Raw genomic sequence first — 19,876 nt, forward strand, 5'->3', positions numbered from 1 at the left:
TATTTTATACCAGCTATACCTCAATTAAAAAAAGAAGATGTACATACCATCCAAACTGATCTATAGATTCAATACAATCCTTATCAATATCCCAGTGGCATTTTTTTTTTAGAAATATAAAAGAATAATTCTTTAAAAAAGTAAAAGTCACACAGAATCTTTAGGGAACTTCAAATAAACAAATCAATTCTGTAAATGAAGGACAAAATTGGAGGACCGAACTTCCTGATTTTAAAACATTTTGCAAATTAACAGTAAACAAAACAGCATAGTACTAGCATAGAAATAGACAAGTAGGTCAATGAAATAGAATAAAGAATCCAGAAATACACCTGCATATTATGGCCATAAGATCTTTAACAGCAGTGCCAGGGATATTCAACAGGCAAAAAACCATCTTTTCAAAAAAAGATATTGGAAAAACTGCCTGTCTTCATGCCAAATGATAAAGTCGACCCTTATCTTATACTATACACAAAAATTAACTCAAAATGGATCAAAAGTCTATAAGAACATTCCCTGGTGGCTCAGATGGTAAAGCGTCTGTCTACAATCTGGGAGACCTGCGTTCGATCCCTGGGTCAGGAAGATTCCCTGGAGAAGGAAATGGCAACCCACTCCATTACTTTTGCCTAGAAAATCCAATGGATGGAGGAGCCTGGTGCAGGCTACTGCCCATGGGGTCGCAAAGAGTTGGACACGACTGAGCGACTCCACCTTTATCACCTATAACTATAAAACTTCTACAAGAAAAGATATAGGAAAAGCTTCATGACTTGACAATAATTTCTTTTACATGATATCAGAAACACAGACAACAAAAGCAAAAATAGACAAATGGGGCAGCATTAAACTTAAAAACTTTTGTGCATTAAAGAACACAATCAACAGAGTGAAAAGACAGCCTACTCAATAGGACAAAATATTTGGAAAATACATGATAAGGGGTTAATATGTAACCCCATATGTTAAGAACGTCTATGACTCATCAACAAAAAAAGTCAAAGAGCCTGACTAAAAAATGAGCAAAGGATTTGAATAAATATTTCTCCAAAGATGATATCCACATGACCAACAAGCATATGAAAAGATGATTCTCATCACTAACAGTCTGAAAAATGCAAATCAAAACCACAATGTAATATCACTTCACATGTTAGGATAATTAATAAAAAAAAATAAAGACAATAAAAAGTGTTGGCAATATGTGGAGAAACTGGAACCCTTGGGCCTGTTGACTTAATTGCAAAATGGTGCATTCACTATGGTAAAGAACATAGTTTCTTAAAATTTAAAAATAGAACTATTATATTTTCCAATAATCCAACTTTTAGGAATATATTCAAAAAATTGAAAGCAGAATCTCAAAGAAATATTTGCATACCCATGTTTATCACAACACTTTTCGCAATAACCAAGAGCTGAAGCAATCTAAATGTCTATCAAAGATAAAAGGTTATAGAAAATGTGGTATATACATATAACGGAATACTATTTATCCTTAAAGGGGAAGGAGATTCTGCCACACTCAGCAATAGCAATGAATTTAGAGGATATTATGTTATGTGAAATAAGCCAGTTATAAAAAGACAGTATATTATTCCACTTATAAGAGGTATCTAACGCATAAAATTCACAGAAATAGAAAATAGACTACTGGCTGGGAAGTGGGGAGGGAGTTGCTTAATAGTTATAGAGTTTCAGATTTGCAAGATGAAAAAATTCTGGAGCTCAGTCTCACAATATGAATATAGATAATATTACTTAAATGTATGCTTAAAAAGTATTAAGAAAGTAAATTTTATATGATGTGTTTTTACAACAGAAAAAAATACAAGAAAAGTTACATAGCTGATGGAAAGCTAGTGTTCAGTAATGATAAATAAAAGAAGGAAGGATATGTTATTTGAAAATAGTAAAAATGTAAGAGCATTGTTTTCAATGGGATCTCTTTCCTCTCCCCAACCAGAGAATAGGAAATGGTCAATTGTTGGAGGAATACAGTGGGACAATGGATATGGGACATGTAGGGAAAATCTCTAAGATTAGAGAGTATAGCAGAGTCACCCCATTATGCTCTAGATTGACATGTGAAACTGTGTGCACATTTGACTAGCTTATCCAGGTATGGAATCATAAACAAAATGATGCCTGCTAAATTTAAGCAGTTCAGTTCAGTTCAGTCACTCAGTCGCGTCTGACTCTTTGCCACGCCATGAATTGCAGCATGCCAGGCCTCCCTGTCCATCACCAACTCCTGGAGACCATCCAAACCCATGTCCATTGAGTCGGTGAAGCCATCCAACCATCTCATCCTCTGTCATCCCCTTCTTCTCCTGCCCTCAATCTTTCCCAGCATCAGGGTCTTTTCAAATGAGTCAGCTCTTTGCATCAGGTGGTCAAAGTATTGGAGTTTCAGCTTCAACATCAGTCCTTCCAATGAACACCCAGGACTGATCTCCTTTAGGATGGACTGGTTGGATCTCCTTGCAGTCCAAGGGACTCTCAAGAGTCTTCTCCAACACCACAGTTCAAAAGCATCAATTCTTCAGTGCTCAGCTTTCTTTATAGTTCAACTCTCACATCCATACATGATCACTGGAAAAACCATAGCCTTGACTAGATGGACCTTTGTTGACAAAGTAACCTCTGCTTTTTATTATGCTGTCTAGGTTGGTCATAACGTTCCTTCCAAGGAGTAAGCAACTCTTAATTTCATGGCTGCAATCACCATCTGCAGTGATTTTGGAGCCCACCAAAATAAAGTCAGCCACTATTTCCACTGTTTCCCCATCTATTTGCCATGAAGTGATGGGACCGGATGCCATGATCTTCGTTTTCTGAATGTTGAGCTTTAAGTCAACTTTTTCACTCTCCTCCTTCACTTTCATCAAGAGGTTCTTTAGTTCGTTTTCACTTTCTGCCATTAAAGGTGGTGTCATCTGCATATCTGAGGTTATTGATATTTCTCCTGGCAATCTTGATTCCAGCTTGTGCTTCCTCCAGCCCAGTGTTTCTTGTGATGTACTCTGCATATAAGTTATATAAGCAGGGTGACAATATACAGCCTTGAGGTATTCGTTTTCCTATTTGGGACCAGTGTTTTGTTCCATGTCCAGTTATAACTGTTGCTTCCTGACCTGCCTACAGGTTTCTCAGAGGCAGGTCAGGTAGGCTGGTATTCCCATCTCTTTCACTTATGAGCATATAGCTGTACTGCTTAAGTATCAACTTTTTGTTTAAGTCTCAGTAATTCATTGTAAAATCAAATATATTTTATCCCTTCTTCCTCTGCATTCCTACAGTATTATCAAACTATATCTGTTTCTCTACTGAAAGGAAATTTTCTCTGGAATCATGACTGTTTTCTAATGCCAGAGAATAAGTTTAACAAGAGAACAAGCTTGACTTCACATTGGATCTATTCTTTATGCTCTAACCTTTATGTCCAGTTGCTTGTGCCTATTAATGTGAGCTCTGTACCTTTGTAAAAGAATGTTGCCTGAAGAACAGCCCTTTCTCAAGGGTCTCTAAAGCCACAGCAGCTTTCATAGGTGTAGAGATTAGAAGTTACAAAACAGAAAGTAACACTAGTCTTATTGGAGGTTTAGAGGAACATTATGATCAGATCCATGTGGACAGCGAGTGCAAAAACCAAGAATTGTCATGTGGTCCCTGGGTTCTGACCAGCACCAAGAAGTCTGCAGTAAAGAGCCACACCACTCCACTTTTTGTATAAAAGATGTCTCATATCCAACTAGGGCAAGATCTTTCTCTCAGACATTAGTTCTCCGTCTTCTCAAACAGCTCATTTTCCAAAGTCACTATTCCTTGCTTCAATACTTCATCTCTTGATTTACTGGCCTGTTGTATAGGGAACAGTACAAGCTTACACTCAGTAGCATGATTACAAGGATATATACTAAAGGAATAAATGAATATTTGATGTAGTCTAGTCTTCATATTCTAGGCTTCCCAGGTGGCACTAATGATAAAGAACCTGCTTGTCAGTGCAGGTTAGACATAAGAGATGTGGGTTCAAACTCTGGGTCAGCAAGAACCCCTGAAGGAAGTCATAGCAAGCCACTCCAGTATTATTGCCTGGAGAATTCCATGGACAGAGGAGCCTGGCAAGCTATAGTCCATAGGATTACAAAGAGTGGGACACAACTGAAGCAACTTATCACATATGCATGCTTCTTATTTGCACTGAGGAGGAGATCACATTGCAAAAATTAAAGTCTTCTGAACACCAGCTGAACCTCCTGATTAACACAAGACCAAATACAAACTTTTCCAAACAGTCAATGCACTCTAGCTTGTTTCAGAATGAATTATACCAATATTCAAAACATTTTCAACATGACAATGAGGAAAAAATACTGCAGATTTGTGTGTGTGTTTAAGGTTCAAAAATTTTCACTGCAAGAGAATTAGGCCAGTTACCTTTATGTACAGGAAATACTTGCTATAAATATCTTGGAGAAGGCAAGGGCACCCCACGCCAGTACTCTTGCCTGGAAAATCCCATGGACGGAGGAGCCTGGTGGGCTGCAGTCCATGGGGTCGCTAAGAGTCGGACACGACTGAGCGACTTCACTTTCACTTTTCACTTTCACTTCACTGGAGAAGGAAATGGCAGCCCACTCCAGTGTTCTTGCCTGGAGAATCCCAGAGACAGGGGAGCCTGGTTGGCTGCTGTCTACGGGGGTCGCACAGAGTCGGACACGACTGAAGCAACTTGGCAGCAGCAGATACTTTTAAGTATTTATAGTTATGGTCAATAAGTGTGTCAGGTAACAGAGTCCTAATTTAACATTTATCTAAAGTTCAATCACTAAAATGTGTATCAATATTCCTAAAAATAACTTTTATTATCTAAAATTGCATTTATTTTGGTGATAACACTCTAATGGCAGAAAGTTAAGAGGAACGAAAGAGCCTCTTAATGAGGGTGAAAGAGGAGAGTGGAAAAAGTTGGTTTAAAACTCAACATTCAAAAAGCTAACATCATGGCATCCAGTGCCATCACTTCATGGCAAGGAGAAGGGGAAGAAGTGGAAACAGTGACAGATTTTCTTCTCTTGGATTCCAAAATCACTGCAGAGAGTGACTTCAGCCATGAAATTAAAAGACACTTACTCCTTGGAAGGGAAGTATAACAAACTGAGACAGCATATTAAAAATCTGAGATATCACTTTGCTAGCAAAGGTCCAGGTCATCAAAGCTATGGTTTTTCTGGTAGTCATGTTAGATGTGAAAGATGGATCATAGAGAAGGTTGAGCACAGAAGCACTGATGCTTTCGAGCTGTGGTGCTGGAGAAGAATCTTGAGAGTCCCTTGGACTGCAGAGAGATCAAACCAGGCAATCCTAAAGGAGGTCAACCCTGAATATTCATTGCAAGGACTGATGCTGAAGCTGAAGCCCCAATATTTTGGCCACCGTATGCAAAGAGCTGCATCTTTGAAAAAGACCCTGATGCTGGGAAAGATTGAGAGTGGGGAGAGAAGTGGGCAACAGAGGGTGAGATGGTTAGATAGCATTGCTCAGTCTGAGAAAGCTCTGGGAGATGGTGAAAGACAAGGAAACTGGGCATGGTTGCAATGAGTTGGACACAACAACAACAAGGGAAAATATAGTTTCTGTTTGTTTTTGAAAATTTTGACCTTGAACACTAGACTCAACCAAGTTATCAAGCTGTCAATAGGCTTAATAAAGTATGTTACATAGCATCTTTCCTGGAAAAAAATCATCATTTGATACACATCCTTCTTCTTGGTAACACTTCTTCACTTGCCCAGCAGGACACTGGCCTCTGTGGTTTTCCTTCTCCTCAGTGGTGTCTTATCCACAGTCTTTTTTGTTGATCCCTTCAATTCTCCCCAATTTTGCAGTATTGGGGGTACAACCAGGGCTAAGTCCAATGCCCCTTGTCCATCAACATTCTCTCTCTTTATAGTCTCATTTAGTTCCTTAATTTTATATGCTATTGAAGTGAAGTGAAGTGAAAGTCACTCAGTTGTTTCTGACTTTGCAACCCCAGGGACTGTAGCCAGCCAGGCTCCTCTGTCCATGAAATTCTCCAGGCTAGAATACTGGAGTGGGTAGGCATTCCCTTTTCCAGGGAATCTTCTCAACCCAGGACTGAACCCAGGTCTCCTGCATTGCAGGCAGATTCTTTACCATCTGAGCCACCACGGAAGCCCAGAATACTGAATTGGGTAGTTTATCCCTTCTCCAGGGGATTTTCCCAACCCAATAATTGAATTGAGATTTCCTGTACGACAGGAGGATTCTTTACCAGTTGAGCTATGTTAACCCCCATAAACTCACCTGTAGCCCAGAGCTTTCTTCCTAAGTGCAAACTCATGCATTGAGGTACATCCTAGGAATCTGGAGTTGGGTATCTAATGGATATCTTGATTTAATTCATCCAAAATGGAAGTGTTAGTCTATCTCCAAAACTGCTTTATCCAAAGCCTTTCCACATTTCACTTGATAAGTCTCCCTTTCTCCTGCTCCATAAAATCTGGAGTCACTCTCAGCTGTCCATTATCTCTCATATCCCATACCAGTCTGTCAGCAAATGCTGTTAATTTTGTCTTCAAGATACATCCATAACCTAAGTACCTCTGATGATCCCCAAGGCTATCACATTGCTTGGAACCTCCTTCATCTCCTCCTTATTTTATTATTATTGCACCCTAAACTTCATCTTGATTCTTGTTTTTCTTTTTTTTGGTTTGGTCCATGCCACATACCATGTGGGATCTTAGTTCCCCGAAAGGGTTGGAACCCCTGTCCTTGCAGTGGGACCACAGAGTATTAACACTGGACCCCCAGGGAAGTTCTAGAAAAGGGAAACCCTACAAATAAAATTTTGCCCCTTAAACCCAACTTTGCCCTCCACAGTCTTTTGTCAACACAGAAACCAAACTGATCTTGTATTTTAGTTAAAACTAAAATCAAGTTCTTCCTTTGTTCTTAACCCCCACAGGGTTTTTCCATTCTCTTCAGAGGAAAAGCCAAAGTCCTTACAATGACCTACAGGTATTACATGGTCTCACCTTGTCATTTTGCTGTGTCATTTACTCAGCTCCAGTGGTTTTCACCTTCTCACTGTTTCTGGAACATACCAGCTATATTTTTATTTTCATCGGCTCATCCTTCTCCTTAAAACTCTCTTCATAGGGGGATATTGCCTAACTCTCTTATCTTTTTGATCTTCTGTTGGCTAAATCTTTCACCAACTCCTAGTCCTTGCTTACTATGTCTGATCTTCACCATTTTACTTAATACAGCATTCCACACCTCCATCTTTCACATCTTTTACCTTTTCTTAACTTTTTTTCTCTACTTCGTACTTATTTGGAGAACGAAATGGCAACCCACTCCAGTACTCCTGTCTGGAAAATTCCACGGATGGAGGAGCCTCATATGCTACAGTCCCTGGTGTCACAGAGTCAGACACGACTGAGTGGCTTCACTTTCACTTTGACCCTTATCACCTTTTACACATTTACTTATTTTTATTGTTTATTATTTTTAGCCATGTCAGATTAGATCAGTTGCTCAGTTGTGTCCGAATCTTTGCGACCCTATGAATCGCAACACGCCAGGCCTCCCTGTCCATCACAACTCCCAGAGTTCACTGAGACTCACATCTATTGAGTCAGTGATGCCATCCAGCCATCTCATCCTCTGTCGTCCCCTTCTCTTCTTGCCCCCAATCCGTCCCAGCATCAGAGTCTTTTCCAATGAGTCAATTCTTCGCATGAGGTGGCCAAAGTACTGGAGTTTCAGCTTTAGCATCATTCCTTCCAAAGAAATCCCAGGGCTGATCTCCTTCAGAATGGACTGGTTGGATCTGCTTGCAGTCCAAGGGGCTCTCAAGAGTCTTCTCCAACACCACAGTTCAAAAGCTCAATTCTTTGGCGCTCAGCCTTCTTCACAGTCCAACTCTCACATCCATACATGACCACTGGAAAAACTATAGCCTTGACTAGACGAACCTTTGTTGGCAAAGTAATGTCTCTGCTTTTGAATATGCTATCTAGGTTGGTCATAACTTTCCTTCCAAGGAGTAAGTGTCTTTTAATTTCATGGCTGCAGTCACCATCTGTAATGATTTTGGAGCCCCGAAAAATAAAGTCTGACACTGTTTCCACTGTTTCCCCATCTATTTCCCATGAAGTGATGGGACCTTAAAGTTGAGCTTTAAGCCAACTTTTTCACTCTCCTCTTTCACTTTCATCAAGAGGCTTTTGAGTTCCTCTTCACTTTCTGCCATAAGGGTGGTGTCATCTGCATATCTGAGGTTATTGATATTTCTCCCAGCAATCTTGATTCCAGCTTGTGTTTCTTCCACTCCAGCATTTCTCATGATGTATGCTGCATAGAAGTTAAATAAACAGGGTGACAATCTACAGCCTTGACGAACTCCTTTTCCTATTTGGAACCAGTCTGTTGTTCCATGTCCAGTTCTAACTGTTGCTTCCTGACCTGCATACAAATTTCTCAAGAGGCAGATCAGATGGTCTGGTATTTCCATCTCTTGCAGAATTTCCCACAGTTTATTGTGATCCACACAGTCAAAGGCTTTGGCATAGTCAATAAAGCAGAAATAGATGTTTTTCTGAAACTCTATTGCTTTTTCCATGATCCAGCGGATGTTGGCAATTTGATCTCTGGTTCCTCTGCCTTTTCTAAAACCAGCTTGAACATCTGGAAGTTCAAGGTTCACATATTGCTGAAGCCTGGCTTGGAGAATTTTGAGCATTACTTTACTAGCGTGTGAGATGAATGCAATTGTGCAGTAGTTTGAGCATTCTTTGGCATTGCCTTTCTTTGGGATTGGAATGAAAACTGACCTTTTCCAGTCTTGTGGCCACTGCTGAGCTTTCCAAATTTGCTTGCATATTGAGTGCAGCACTTTCACAGCATCATCTTTCAGGATTTGGAATAGCTCAACTGGAATTCCATCACCTCCACTAGCTTTGTTCGTAGTGATGCTTTCTAAGGCCCACTTGACTTCACATTCCAGGATGTCTGGCTCTAGGTCAGTGATCACACCATCGTGCTTATCTGGGTCATGAAGATGTTTTTTGTACAGTTCTTTGGTGTATTCTTGCCATCTCTTCTTAATATCTTCTGCTTCGGTTAGGTCCATACCATTTCTGTCCTTTATCGAGCTCATCTTTGCATGAAATATTCCTTTGGTATCTCTGATTTTCTTGAAGAGATCCCTAGCCTTTCCCATTCTGTTGTTTTCCTCTATTTCTTTGCGTTGATTGCTGAAGAAAGCTTTCTTATCTCTTCTTGCTATTCTTTGGAACTCTGCATTCAGATGTTTATATCTTTCCTTTTTCTCCTTTGCTTTTCACGTCTCTTATTTTCACAGCTATTTGTAAGGCCTCCCCAGACAGCCATTTTGCTTTTTTGCATTTCTTTAGCAGTTACCTAATTCTTAAAGTGTAACATTGACAATTTCTCATGAAGCACAGAGAGTAAATCCAAAGCACATTGTGATTATGCAGCCTTCACAGTTTATTTTGAAAGGACCCTTACAGATTGTTTTGATAGAGACTGCAATTGGATCTATATACCTGGGTGGTTGTATTTGGGTTCTAACCCTGTTAGTGGCTCACCTCCTGTGCTCACGTCCTCAGTTGTGTCAGACTCTTTCAGCTTCATGGAATTCAGTCTCCAGGCACCTCTTTCCACGGAAATTTTGCAGGCAAGAATATTCGGGTGGGTTGACGTTTCCTCCTCCAGGATGTCTTCCTGACCCAGGGATCAAACCCTCGTCTCTTGCATCTTCTACGTTGGCAGGTGGATTCTTTAGCAGCAGCACCACCTGGAAAGCCTCAGATCACCTCCTAAGTGCTGACACATCGTTCTCTGCCACTTCTATTATTACTTGAAAAATGGCCCTTTCAGATAACTGCTCTTAGTCATCCTCCTGAGGTTTGAAGTAATCGGTCACCACATATACAAGCAACACAGACTTTCAACTCACCCCAGTCCAGCAACCGTCTCACTCCCATTGCATGAGAAACTTCAAGCAAGAATCATCTAGAACAGCTCATTCAGTAAACAAATTCCCTCTGATATTTATTTATTTTTGTTGTTGTTGTTCAGGAAATACTTATTGAACATCTGCTGCTGCTGCTGCTAAGTCACTTCAGTCGTGTCCGACTCTGTGTGACCCCATAGATGGCAGCCCACCAGGCTCCCCCGTCCCTGGGATTCTCCAGGCAAAAACACTGGAGTGGATTGCTATTTCCTTCTCCAGATTGAACATCTACTATGTGCCAAAACCATGCATTGACTTACAATACTATAAAGGTACTTGATCTCATGGAGCTCAAACAGCAATAGTGGCAATAAAAAATAATAATAGGAAAATGAGATTTAAATAATTATAAAATTTCATGTATTATGAAGGAAATAAGCTGTGCAAAAGGACAAAACAGATAAATCGCTTGTGATTGATATACAATTTTTTTTAAAATTTGGTTTTGTTTTGTTGGAAGGGAACAAGTATTGTTACACACACACACACACACACACACACACACACAAAACAAAACCCAGAAAGCCCACAAGAAGACAGAATGGAGTTTATCAAACACCTGCAGAAGCAAACCAACTGCTGTCAAGGGGGAACTAAAAACTATGCCCATCACACCTGGTTACTTTAGTTGCTTCATGAGTTTATAGATGTTTAGAATTTAAAGCTTTTTAATAATTATCTTGTAATTCTTGGATTTTCCTTTCCCACACTGCTTGGTATTAAAGTCAAAACTTATTCTTGTTTATCCATACCTGCATTTGAAAGAAACAGAATTTATTGGTGGTTACTTACACATCGTGGATTGGAAATAATGGTTTAAAAAAGCTAGGCTAATAAATTTATGTTTTAATTTTTTCCAGTATAATTTTTTGCATGATAATTGATTTTTTTAAAAAAATTGAAATAGAGTTACTTTACAATGTTGTGTTAGTTTCAAGTGTACAGCAAAGGAATATACAGTAAGTCCTTGCTGTTTATTTTACTATTATAGTGTATATATGTTAACCATGATACCTGCTTTAACACACACTGTGTATATTGAGGAGCTCTGTCAATGGGTGGAAAAGGAAGGTAAAATGGTGGGAAATGAACTTCAAATTCAAGCACAAGGCATAGAAAATAAATGGAAGATATGTCACTGGTCCAGTCTCAAGGGCCATTCAATACAACATAAATAGATCATTGTTATGCCCTTGTAATTGAATCAGAGACTTCCCTTCATTGTTCTATCATGATATTTGTCCAATTTTAGCCAGGAGAGAAGTACAGCCACTCTTACAATCATAAAATGAACTAATTATAACATGGAAAAAAAGAAACTAAATCCTGTTTTAGAAAAGTGGGGAGAAAAAGATTAAAAATGGTGAGAACCAGGGAGATTTGAGGAGAAGTTCAGAAAGAAATGAACATTCAATTCACGCTTTCTACAGTTTCTAGGCTTTTTCTAGGCAAAGAATCAAAGGATTATATGAAAGGAGTCTGTCACACATAGGGGGCAAAATTGAAATCCTAAAACATCAGATTGTGTTTGGAGAGTGGTCAGGAGCCTGCATCTGAAGCATGGGCTGCACAGAGGAAGTGTAGATGGCCGATCCTGAATGACATAATAGGTTGACATGACTTGGCTTTGCAGCAAGTTTATTGTCAGGAAACGTTGCTTCAATACTGCAAATAAAAACATGTTCTCTTATCCGATATTTTTGAATCTGTCTAGCGACTTAGCAGCAGCAGCAGCAGAATATGGTTTAGACTCGCCTTCCTCCTGGAATTGCATCTTCATAGTTTGAGTTTCAGAGATGACCTCAGCCTTAATATATCCAAGAATGAATTCATGTGATTTTCTAATGATGCAATAGCAAATGGCAGTGCAAGAACCTAACCTCTTGGGCTTAGTTTCATTGTAAAGTGTTTGTACAGATGTGTGCTTTAGGGGTGCTTGATTTCAGATCTCAGAAGTATAGAAGAATGAACTTAGGTTTACCCTGATCTGCTTTAGAAGGAATATTGCTTTGAACGTCATTCCAAGGAGGTAGGAATGTGTATTGTCAATTGTGGGAACATTTTTTCTAAAGTATCTGTTCTTTACAGATCTTTTTCCCCAAAGTATCAAACACTTCAAAAATCTCACTTTTTAACATATATTACTTTGTAATGATACTCTTGTCTAGAATCTTTTCCTAAAAACTTATTGATATTCCCTAAGTAATTGGCACAAAATGAATTATACTTTGAATTTTTGATGTGTTCAAAATTTTATATTAATAATTATTATAAATCAACATGCATGGAAAGCAGAAACTAAAATTTTATTTTGGCCATTATACTATTATTTGAATTTATATGATTCAGGTTGGGACTGACTTACCAGAGTAAGTAGATATCTATTTTTCAGGAATTTTATTATGAGTCTCCTTAAAGGATAAATTCAATACTACCATTTATTTGTAATTCAATACTACCATCTATTTCCATAGAAAATTTGCCATGTGTTTTTTTAAAACAGAATACTCGAGAGATCTATCAGAATAAACATGTCTCTTCTGTAACATTAGCTTCCCCAACTGTGGAGTTGGAAAATAAAAACACATTTTCCACGATAGCAATGAAAAATTTGATTACATATTTCCTATAGCATGAACCATATAAAGAAGTAAACATAGAAGAAAAATAAACAAGCATTGAAGAGAAAATCATAATTCAAAAAGACACATGCAGTACAATGTGTATAGCAGCACTATTTACAGTAGCGAGGACACGGAAACAACCCAAATGTTCATCAGCAGAAGTGTGAATAAAGAAGATGTGGTGCATATCTACAATGGACTATTACTCAGTCATATAAAGGAATAAAGTTGGGTTGCTTGTAGAGACGTGGAAGGACCTAGAGACTGTCATACAAAGTGAAGTAAGTCAGAAAGAGAAAAATAAATTTTGTATTAATGCATACATGTGGAATCTAGAAAAATGGTACAGGTGATCATATTTGCAAAACAGAAGTAGAGACACAGACATAGAGAACAAATGTATGGACACCAAAGGAGAAAGGGGGTGGTGGGAGGAAATGAGGGATTAGATTGACATATATCCGCTATTGATACTATGTATAAAATAGATAACTAATGAGGATATACAATATGGCAGGGTCCCCAACATCCTGGATCTAATGCCTGATGATCTGATGTAAAATCAAATGGAGCTGATATAATAATATAGAAGTAAATAAACAAATGTACAATAAATACCATGCACTTGAATCATTCGGAAACATACCCCCTTCCCTGGTTGGTGGAAAAAATGTCCTCTCGAAATTGGTCCCTGATGCCAAAAAGGTATAGTACTGTGCATAGCACATGGAACAGTAATTAATGCACTGTTGGAAGGAAGTCCTGAAGGGAAGGGATATATGTATATGTATGGTTGGTTCATTTTGGTGTACAGTAAAAACTAACACTGTACAAAAAAAATCTTCATGACCCAGATAACCACGATGGTGTGATCACTCACCTAGAGCTAGACATCTTGGAATTCAAAGTCAAATGGGCCTTAGGAAGCATTGCTATGAACAAAGCTAGTGGAGGTATGGATTTCCAGCTGAGCTATTTCAAATCCTAAAAATGATGCTGTGAATGTGCTGCACCCAATATGCCTGCAAATTTGGAAGGTCCGTTTTTATTTCAATCCCAAAAAAAGGCATGGCAAAAATTACTCAAACTACCACACAATTGCACTCATCTCACAATGCTAGCAAAGTAATGCTCAAAACTCTCCGAGCCAGACTTCAATAGCACATGAACCAAGAACTTCCAGATATTCAAGCTGTATTTAGAAAAGGCAAAGAAACCAGAGATCAAATTGCCAACATCTGTTGCATAATCAAAAAGCAACTCGGACAGTCTCTTGCAAGGACTGACAAGTTTATTTCTTCAGTCAAGCCTTTTTATAGAAGCAGGAACAAAGAGCTTAAAGTATACGGCCAGCAGAGTGCATATGGGGTTAACACATAATCAGTAAAAACATTTCAAGGACAGCGTGCTCTAATTGACTCATGTGCTTATCCCACAACCCGTTTTCTCAAGTAACATCCCTATTTATTATTAAATCTTGGCGCCGAGCATAACCAAAGGCAAGAGATGTTTTTCTGTCCGCAGTACACAAAGCCGGATACTTCTGGCCCTTTGCCATTTTCCCAAGGACTTTCTCCTAATACGGCTATTTTATACTGTGCTTCCCAACATGTCCTCCTTTTGTTTTTAATTTAAGCACAGCAGCTGCTAGTTGGACTCCATTGTGGGAGGCACGGAGTCTTGAGTAGAGACTTCTGTATCCTATAAGCAATGACAAAAAGAGCAGGGTGATTAATACATTTATAAAAATATTGCTTCCTGAAAGCTAAGCTCTAGGGTCTAGAGACAATAGGGTTTTGGTTAAAGTATCATAGAATTGAGTGCTATAAAATTCCCTAGGTACCCTAACTTGAAAATTAGTAACTTGTTGTTTCAAAATTGATGTCTAAACTTGAGTTATCTGTGAGATCCTGCAGATGTGCCTTAACTTTATTCCAAGGATATTCAGTGCTATTATAGGGCATGTTAGTCAGACAAAAAGAAGTAAAATTTCAGTGACAGCATATACATGTTCGGAAAGTCAGTTGCTGCATTTGATCTCCTAAGTAGATAACCACAGTTTGTAACTCATTAATTCATGTTTGTAATTGCTGATCTATTTGAACTTGTCGAGTCCACAGATCATGAGAGTTTTTGTGCCAAGCAGTGATAAAATCATGATTTTGTATAGAATTATGTAAAGCCATATCAGACAAAGTTCCTACAGTCACAATGGAGATAGGCTTAAGATGCCTGCAATAATCCACCCAATGATGCACTTAGATCCCCTAAGCCCAGTTTTCAACAATACAGAAAGAAATACAGAAGCAGTCCAAGGCTCAGTTAAGTTTACGGGAAGCCATAACTCAGATCTTTGTTTAACTAGCGCAATGCTAGCATTGTGATATGAAATGGTGTGATTAAGGCAGGTATAAAATGCATATGCAGTACAATCGACAATCTTGGCTTATAAGTCAATATCAAAATGCCCTACAATAAACAAGTACGGAAGGTGAACACACGATTGAATATAGCCAGTACTGTTATATAGGAAGGTATAATTAGAAGGACAAAACACACCCACAGTCCCATAAACACTAGTGAAGTGCTCTAAAGCAGCTGGAATTTTCCAAATGTGCTATTGCTTTGGGCCCACAATGGGGGCGACAATCCTGGGTCATGGGGGTGATAAGCCCCCATTATACCAATTCAGCAATATGTCCTTATCAGTCCAGAAACTTGTCTTAGATTTATGAAAGCCTCCAATGCTTGATCTATTAAACCAGGAGCAATTATGATGTTCCTCCTGCTCTTCAGAACAGTTTACAAACAAACCGTGAGGTCCCCAGTCAACAAATATAAATGTATGATTAGTATGATTTTGCTGAATTATAGAAACTTTCTCAAATTGGCCTCGACAATCAGACCAATGTAACGGTTGTATCTCCTGTTTTCTTCTCCAAGATACAATATGACATGTAGGTTCCTCTGGTTGAAAAAGTGAGTTCAAATAGTTGGCTATCTGGCCTGGATAATGTCGCTTGGAGCCATTAAGTAAGAAAGATGCCACAGCAAACATTCCCAGATGCGAAGCAGTCCCATTGTTGGCAGAGTATGCCCACCACTGTGGGAAGATAGTCATGCAAAGAGGATGAGATCCGAAACAGATAGGCAAGGTTTTGAATCCCATGGAAATGTTGATTGGCTTTCCCTCATCTTCTTCATGGATTGGTCGCTTTGTGGACCAGGGACTTGGAAAATGCATGCTGTCATTAGTAAAGATCATAGGGGCTTTATCTACCCAATCCACTATGGACAGAAGTGGTGGGTTGGGTATGTATGCCCAATAAACATATTCTGCACTTACCCCAGAGGAACAGGAAAGAACAGCTAACATTGGCAGAAACAGCTTATCTGGAGTCATAGGAGTTCCAGTTTTCTTCAGTGTCGGCTCAGCCTGACGAGTCATGTTTTTCATTTGAGCCCATGTCGGGTAAGGATTCAGATGATGGCGTTTCCTCATTGGCTCCTCCAGGGTCATTGACGAGACCCTTCGTGTCAACTTCGTCACTTCCTGAGGGAGTCTGGTCTTGGGGTCCCTCTCGGTAATGGACATGGTGAAGGGGAACCCAGATTTTTCCTCTCCATCTGCAATGACAAGACCATAACCCTTGCCTAGGAGTCGTAAGATTCCTGGCAGCCACTGATTAAATTGCTTATACCATATTGGTGTATTGATTTCTAATTTGCTGTTTTTGTCTTCTGCAAAATGTCTATCTGCACGAGTGTCAGAATTATTTTTTGTTAAGTTTAAAAAATTTAGGGAATAAAGAGTTTAAGATGATAATAATTGAGGGTTCATAGGATAAGAAGTGTATCTCCTCTTCCATATTCCCCCTTTCTGTTTTAGTAAATGAGTTTTTAGGGTGTGGTGGGCTCTTTCAATAATGGCTTGACCCTGAGGATTATAGGGTATTCCTGTAATGTGTGTGATGTTCCATTCTGATAAAAATGAACGAAACGAATGCGAGGTGAATGCAGGTCCATTGTCTGTTTTCAAGACAGAAGGAATCCCCATAACGGGGAAGGTGAGTAAGAGTGTGGAAATGGTGTATTTGCTGGATTCTGAAGAGACAGGTACTGCCCAGATAAAGCCTGAAAATGTATCAACTGAGACAAAAAGCAAAGAAAAGTTTCCTAAGGAGCAGTGAGTGAAATCAGATTGCCAAAGGGAGTTAGGCTGTTGCCCCTGGGGATTAATTCCTGAAATTGTAGTTCGTAAGTGCAGAGGGGCACAGACATCACAGGTTTTAATAATATGTCGTGTTTCAGTGAGAGGAATATGGTATTTAGAGTGCAATCTGTTAACATTGGTATGAATATTAGCATGTTCGTCACTGGCAGATGTAAAAATGGGAGCTATGAGCCTGTCAACAGCATCACTTCCTGTGACCAAAGGGCCAGGTAAACCTGAATGAGCATGTATATGTGCAATAAAGAAGGGTTCTGTATGTGAGCGAATCAAAGACTGAGTCTGTGAAAAGAGAGTATATAATTCTTCATCTAGGTTGTATAAAAAGGTGGTAACAAAATCAGGAAAAAGGGAAGCAAGGTATTTGGAATCAGTATATATTTTGAAGGATAATGATTGAAGCGACAAAGAGCATATAAAGCATACAATTCAACTCTCTGTACTGAAGAATAGGTAGTGGGTAATTTCTCTTTGATATCCGGGCTGACAATCCCTGCTATGCCTTTCTTGTTGCCATCAATGAAATAGGTGGGTGCATTAGTAATAGGCTGGGATACAATGATATTGGTTACAATGAATTTAGTACATTGTAAAAAGTCCCATAATTTTCCCTTCAGCAAATGAAATGAGATAACATTTTGAAAATCACTTAATACCATTTGCAAGGTCAAGTTATTCTATAAGGCAATTTGCAATTCCTTTTTTTTGTCAAGGGAATGTGTATTGCATATGGATCAAATCCAGTCAAAGTTAGTACACGGCTTCTTCCCGACACAATTAAGTGCCCTATTTTCTCAATATATGATACAATTTTTTTAGACTGTTTAGTGTGTAAATATACCCATTCTATTGTGCTATGTGAGATATAATTGCAGTGGGCAAATGTTCAGTGGGGAATATATATAAAGAAATTGGTTGATCATAATCTAGCCGAGTTGAAAAAGATTGTTGAATGCGTTTCTCCACTAAGGCCAGTTCTTCTTTGGCCTCTTTTGTTAGCTGCCTAGGGGTATTAGGGTAAGGGCATCCCTCTAAAATTTTAAATAGATTTTGTAAGGCATAGGTGGGGATGCTGACAGATGGCCTCAGCCAATTAATATCTCCTAGCAATTTTTGAAAATCATTCAGCGTGTGTAGAGACTGCACAGAAATTTGAGTTTTTTGAGGTTTGATTTTAGATTCTTCCATAACATGTCCTAAATAATTAAAGGGTGCTTTCCATTGAATTTTATCTGGTGCAACAAGCAGGCCATGATTTTGAAGGGTAGTAGTAACTTCATTACATAACTGTTGTAAACAGAGTTCAGATTCCATAGAGAGAAGTATATCATCCATATAATGAATTATAAACACAGTAGGATACTTATCTCTAATCAGATCAGATCAGATCAGTCGCTCAGTCGTGTCCGACTCTTTGTGACCCCATGAATCGCAGCACGCCAGGCCTCCCTGTCCATCACCAACTCCCGGAGTTCACTCAGACTCATGTCCATCGAGTCAGTGATGCCATCCAGCCATCTCATCCTCTGTCGTCCCCTTCTCCTCCTGCCCCCAATCCCTCCCAGCATCAGAGTCTTTTCCAATGAGTCAACTCTTCGCATGAGGTGGCCAAAGTACTGGAGTTTCAGCTTTAGCATCATTCCTTCCAAAGAAATCCCAGGGCTGATCTCCTTCAGAATGGACTGGTTGGATCTCCTTGCAGTCCAAGGGACTCTCAAGAGTCTTTTCCAACACCACAGTTCAAAAGCATCAATTCTTCAGTGCTCAGCCTTCTTCACAGTCCAACTCTCACATCCATACATGACCACAGGAAAAACTGTAACCTTGACTAGACGAACCTTTGTTGGCAAAGCAATGTCTCTGCTTTTGAATATGCTGTCTAGGTTGGTCATAACTTTCCTTCCAAGGTGTAAGCGTCTTTTAATTTCATGGCTGCAGTCACCATCTGCAGTGATTTTGGAGCCCCGAAAAATAAAGTCTGACACTGTTTCTACTGTTTCCCCATCTATTTCCCATGAAGTGGTGGGATCGGATGCCATGATCTTCGTTTTCTGAATGTTGAACTTTAAGCCAACTTTTTCACTCTCCACTTTCACTTTCATCAAGAGGCTTTTGAGTTCCTCTTCACTTTCTGCCATAAGGGTGGTGTCATCTGCATATCTGAGGTTATTGATATTTCTCCCGGCAATCTTGATTCCAGTTTGTGTTTCTTCCAGTCCAGCGTTTCTTATGATGTACTCTGCATATAAGTTAAATAAACAGGGTGACAATATACAGCCTTGATGAACTCCTTTTCCTATTTGGAACTAGTATGTTGTTCCATGTCCAGTTCTAACTGTTGCTTCCTGACTCTAATGGGTTGTAATAAAACAGATATGAGATATTGGCAAATGGTAGGGGAGTTCATCATTCCCTGAGGTAGCACCTTCCATTGAAATCTTTTAACAGGAGCCATGTGATTTATAGAAGGAACTGAAAAGGCAAAATGTTTTCTATTTTTAGGGTGCAAAGGTATAGTAAACAAGCAGTCTTGTAAGTCAATAATAACTATAGACCATCCTTTTGGTACCATAGAAGGGGAAGGCAATCCGGGTTGTAAGGGCCCCATAGGTAACATGGTATTATTAACATTTCTTAAATCTATCAACATTCGCCATTTTCCTGATTTCTTTTTTATTACAAAAACAGGGGAATTCCATGGGGAAAATGAAGGTTCTATATGAGCTTTTTGTAATTGTTCATTAATTGCGTAAGAGCTGCCAATTTTTCTTTAGTTAGGGGCCATTGAATTGTCCATATTGGGGTATCAGATTCCCAGTTGAGAGGCAGCGGTGTTTACTCAATGGCCCCCATTAAAAAGGTTCACTTAAAAAAATTGTGGCTTTCGTTTGTTCAAGAAAATCCCATCCCCATAAATTGATAGGGATATTAGTAATATATGGT

At 39.1% G+C, this 19,876-nt stretch overlaps 1 pseudogene; it reads right to left on the reverse strand.

Annotated features, from left to right (window-relative positions):
* Positions 1–14,333: 14,333 nt before the first annotated feature.
* Positions 14,334–16,150, reverse strand: LOC129641372 (endogenous retrovirus group K member 25 Env polyprotein-like; annotated as a pseudogene).
* Between the last annotated feature and the right edge of the window lie 3,726 nt (positions 16,151–19,876).

This window comes from Bubalus kerabau, chromosome 1 (assembly GCF_029407905.1).
Source record: "Bubalus kerabau isolate K-KA32 ecotype Philippines breed swamp buffalo chromosome 1, PCC_UOA_SB_1v2, whole genome shotgun sequence".
Lineage (NCBI taxonomy): Eukaryota > Metazoa > Chordata > Mammalia > Artiodactyla > Bovidae > Bubalus > Bubalus kerabau.